The 5566-nt window shown below is 36.2% G+C and overlaps 1 pseudogene; it reads left to right on the forward strand.

The window, feature by feature from the left end:
* The first annotated feature begins 205 nt into the window (after window positions 1-205).
* LOC139855073 (heat shock cognate 70 kDa protein-like) lies at window positions 206-2554 on the forward strand (annotated as a pseudogene).
* The last annotated feature ends 3012 nt before the right edge of the window (window positions 2555-5566 follow it).

The following is a 5566-nucleotide window of genomic DNA, read 5'->3' on the forward strand; positions in this document are numbered from 1 at the left end:
ATAGAAGATAGGGAAGATATAGTTGGAATCGGATTTGGATTACAATCAAAATATAAATTATAAATATAAATATAGCTATAAATAAATGCATCATCGTCATAGTTATTTGATTTAATTTGAGTCGGCTCAGTTGTGTAGTTTGTTTGTTTGTTTATTTATTTAATAAGGTTAAAAACATTAAGGATTTAGGACTGCGAGTGTGAAGATGTTGAAATCAGTTGCAGTTGGGATTGATCTTGGAACAACAAATTCGTGTGTGGCTGCGTGGTTTGAGGAGCACAATCGTGTTGAGATAATTCCTAATGAACAAGGTAACAAGATTACACCCTCATGTGTTGCATGGGATGGCACAAATCTCTTGGTTGGTGAGGCTGCAAAAAATCAAAACACCAGAAACCCTAAAAACACCGTTTTCGGTAAGTTGATAAAATACCTTTCATTATTTGATGTTTTTATTGTTCTGTTACTTACATTAGATCTTAATTTGATGATGATGATGATGATGATGATGATGATGATGATGATGATGATGATGAATCTTGAATCTAGAATTTTGGATTAAGATAGTCTTTTTTAATGTAGACAAAAAAATCTAAATAAAAACAGTATATAGCTACTACTTTCTTTATTATCTGATATACCAATCATCGAATTAACATGGCTTCGAAGTAACTAAGATGAGTGGGTTTAAGTGATCAGTCAAGTCAGTCTTGTATTTACAAACCATTACTTGTTTTCAGTTGACTCAATCTTTGACTTACTATTGGATGAAAGATGATAAATTGTATACAATGGTAAGAATATAAGAGAAAATTAATTTTACATAAATGACAAATGAACAATGCCTGAAAGTTACTAAAACGTGTCTAACCTTTCTTTTGTCATGCTTTTTCCAGCTTGTTCTGTCAAGTTATTACGGAGTGTATATATATATATATATATATATATATATATATATATATATATATATATATATATATATATATATATAGTAATTTCATGTTCGAATTCGCTAACCTTTTTTTTTTTTTCTTCTTTTGCTAAACTTCAGACGTTAAACGCTTAATTGGAAACACATTGGGTGATACTAGAGTGCAGGAGGACATGAAGTTATGGCCTTTTAAGGTAAAGAAAGGGTCTGATGAGGAGCCAATTATTGTATTTGAACATGAAGAATATGGGGACAAGGAATTTTCATCACAATACATATCTTCAGTGATTCTAAAACATTTAAAAGAGGCTGCTGAATCCTACCTTGGAACAACAGTCACAGATGCGGTCATTACTGTTCCTGCATATTTTAATAACAAGCAACGGCAGGCAACCATGGCTGCTGCTAAACTAACGGCCTCAATGTCTTGAGGTTGATTAACGAGCCAACATCTGCAGCAATTGCGTATGGTCTAGATAAGAGTAATGCGGATAAAGAGAGAAATGTTTTTATTTTTGATTTGGGCGGAGGGACATTTGATGTCTCTCTTCTCAATATAAGCAAGGATGGCAACAATATTACTATTAAAGCGGTGGGCGGTGACACGCATTTGGGTGGTGAAGATTTCGACAAGGCATTGGTGAAGCACTGTGTAGAAGAATTTAAGAAGAAAGAAAACAAGGACATGAGTAGGGGTGCAAAAGCAATGATGAAGTTGAAGGTTGCATGTGAGAAAGCAAAGAGGGATCTATCGTCAACAACTCAAACATCAATTGAAGTTGATTCATTATACGAGGGAATTGATTTTTCAATGAAAATCACCCGAGAAAAATTCGAGAAGCTAAATGTTGGTTACTTTACCAAGTGCATTGAGCATGTGAAGAAGTGTTTGACAGATGGGAATATGGACAAGAAGGATGTTAATGATGTAGTTATTATTGGTGGGTCTACAAGGATTCCAAAGGTGCAAGAAATGTTGAGGGAGTTCTTTGACGGAAAACTACTTTGCAAAAGCATCAACGCGGATGAAGCTGTGGCGTATGGTGCCGCAATATTGGCATCAAACTTGAGTGGTAATTGTAATGGTAATGAAAAGGTGAAGGATTTGATACTATTTGATGTGACCCCTCTGTCTCTTGGCATCTTGGTCGTTGACAGTGAAATGAGTGTTATAGTCCCAAGGAACACACCGATACCCACCGTCAAAAAGCTTCTCTACTCTGTAGTACACGAAAATAAACCAACTGTGATTGTTGAAGTATATCAGGGTGAGAGCATGAACGCACGTGAAAATTTCTTGCTTGAATCGTTTGGTGTAGATGGCATTCCACCATCCCCTGCCTTCACACAGGATGTAATCGTCGGCTTTAATATAGATGAAAATGGAATTATCGTAGTCGAGACCGAGGTGGTATCCACGCGTCAAAAAACAAGTAGAAGAATTGCTGGCAGTGAACATTTCTTTTCTTCAAACCATCACATGAAGAAATAACAGAGAGCAAGAATAATGTACAGTATTTCTTTTGTAGGAATAAGGTGGTTATCAAGAATGAAACTTTTATCTTTTTTCTTTTTAACTTTTGTATCTGAGTTAGGATTTTAGTTCTAGTTACATATCATTTTATGGAGTTGGATTACAATTTGGATTTAATTTGTGTGATGAAATCAGAGTCTGTGTGTTTGTGTTGTCAAATGTTTGGTTTGTTGTGATCACATTTGAACTCCTCGTCTGTTTTGTCTTTATGTCTGTTTTGTCACTTGCTCTACAATATTTGGTTTGTTAAGTTATATGTATAGATGACTACAGTTACTCACCCTTTTTGGATGCAAAGTGAATTAATTTTGCACTGGATCCAGCCCCCATGTCAGATATTCCAGTAAACACCCTTTGTATTGATCTTTGACATTTAACTTCATGTTTTTTGCACTTAACTTTTTTTTGCCTCTTTTTTGATTACATATATAGTGGATCCAAAGAATGTTAACTGAGAATTTTCATGACGACCTAATAGTAAGATTCTTTTCTATTTTCTTTAAGTTTCCGATATTAAAAATCTGACGTGCTAAGACTTCTATTGTCCAATTCAGTTTAGTATTATAGGTGTTAGATTGTAGTTGAAATATAAGCAAAGAAGTTCATACGAACAACAACCAAGTGAACGATAGTCTGGATCCAACCTTTACCGCCGCCAACTCGGAACTCTCAACCTGGTGGGAGGGCAGGGAGATTTCGATACAAGGCTTCTAGGATCAACTCAGCCAGGGTCCCCCTCGAACGAGAGCTGGGTCCACTCATCGCTGCGTGCGCCCTACTGCGCCGTCCACCACATCAGGGTCCCCCTCGAACGAGAGCTGGGTCCACTCATCGCTGCTCAAGACCGAGGGGTGCGCCACGTCGCTGCGTGCTCTCAGGGGTGTGCCCTACTGCGCCGTCCACCACATCGGGGCTAGAGCTGGGTCCACTCATCGCTGCGTGCGCCCTACTGCGCCGTCCACCACATCAGGGTCCCCCTCGAACGAGAGCTGGGTCCACTCATCGCTGCTCAAGACCGAGGGGTGCGCCACGTCGCTGCGTGCTCTCAGGGGTGTGCCCTACTGCACCGTCCACCACATCGGGGCTATAGCCTAGCTCTGATACCACTTGTAAGGATCGCATAGCCCAAACACAATGTCCTGCAATATAAGTCCAAGAGTCTATCCTTTTCTAAAACCAATTGGTGATAGAGGGACTTCCCCTTAGACTTATATACATACATTTGTTTTATCCCATGACCGATGTGGGACTTTGGTTTGCACCCTTACAATGTAGACGTAGCAAAATGGGAGGGTCAGAAATCCGGGTTATTCGTCGATTTGGGATTTACATCACGGGCTGTCACAATGGCACGACACTACAACACGTAATGTATTCAATGTAGAGCCTTTTTATTTTTTTTATATAGTATTATAGTTTCATTATGTGTTCTTGAAAACCATTTATTCATAGCCTTTCTATTGTTGTTCCATCTTATTCCATATATATGATTTTGAGTTTGTTGTAAAGGCAAATTCATTGTTAACCAAGTATTGTCTATTTTTGTCTCCAATATTGAAGGCACACACTGCAAACCATCATTTTAGCAACAAAGTATTAAAAAAAAGGTATGATAAGGTTGCAATCCTATCATGAGATGTGTTTGAATTGCAATACAAAGCGTTACATATTTTTCAGTTTTTCTATCAGTTCATGTTTACTGAATTTGACTTTGTTATTCACATTTGTTTTTTTTTTTTTTTTTTTTTTTTTTTTTTTTTTTTTTATTATTTTTTTTTTTTTTTGAAGCTGAATGTGATCAGTTTTCAGCTGGCTATGTAGAATCAGTTGCTTAAGCTACATGGGACTGTTTCTGACTTACGTTTATCACTTTATGGTTGCTGCAAGCTTTCAAGGTCACTAGCTGAGTAGATCATCATAGTCTTTCGGAGTTAGGATGTCAAGGTTGAGTTAGGTACACATTCTTTGTGTTATTATATCAAAAATTTTATGTATATATATATCAGTTTCTCACAAATGATATTATTACTATGTTTAGTTGATAACAACATTAAGAAACAGTCAATGAAATATATATTCACATCCGATTCGTGAGAAACTGATTAATAAACAGTCAATTAAACTTATTGATTAGTAACTTTTGCACATGGATATTTAATCTCCAACAAAGTTTATTATTTGATTATTTTTGCACATAGGCTCATATTCATACGTCCATGAATCGACCCCTAACAATCTTAACCATTTGACCCGCTATCAAAACCACCCATATTGTCACCTATAGATGCTACTTATTTGATTTGGCACGGATATTTTTACCACCCGTGTAACAAATTAGCTTGCACAGACATCCTCGAGTTTACAACATTCTGGTCGCATACATTATTCACTCGTGACCCCTTAGTGTGGCTTTAATTAGTGATAAAAGTTCATTGTTGAAATGTTGGTAGTTGTGTAAACATGTAAGCAAGCTACCTATTTGCAACATGGAGAGGAATTCTTTTAGTTATGTTAACCAGATTTGGGTTGTACTTGGAGCACAAACAGAGTGGCCACCAACCATGTGATTTTGTATGCTAATTGTAATTGCGTAAATGGAGTGTGAAGGTGATAAACCAAAAATTTGCGAATGCATATAAGCAGTTCACATAAAAATTGTCTTCATTATTGGTGATATGGTTAAAGACTAAAGGTTGCTATATTGACACATTAAACATCTTGATGGATATGTAGTATTGTGTATATTAGTAGCAGCAGGGGGACGTTAATCTTTATGGGCTCAATTGACCCTATTGAATTGTTAATTTTCTCATTCATTTATTGGACTGATATAATATATTGTGTAAGCATCTTAATATGGTTTGTGACCCCATTCACATATGACTCATTTTCCTTTTACTTAAACATAGACATAGATAGATGGTATATTTTTTAGTAACAGATTAATGTTTTTATAATTTCTCATTGATTATTCTTACATGTTCCTAATTTTTTATTTAATATCGATATTTACATACCTCAATTAATTATATACTAGCTGAAGACCCGCGAATTCGCGGAGTTTTATGAGAATTTATTCACGGGTAATGTTTATAATAGAT

This window comes from Rutidosis leptorrhynchoides, chromosome 6 (assembly GCF_046630445.1).
Source record: "Rutidosis leptorrhynchoides isolate AG116_Rl617_1_P2 chromosome 6, CSIRO_AGI_Rlap_v1, whole genome shotgun sequence".
NCBI lineage: Eukaryota > Viridiplantae > Streptophyta > Magnoliopsida > Asterales > Asteraceae > Rutidosis > Rutidosis leptorrhynchoides.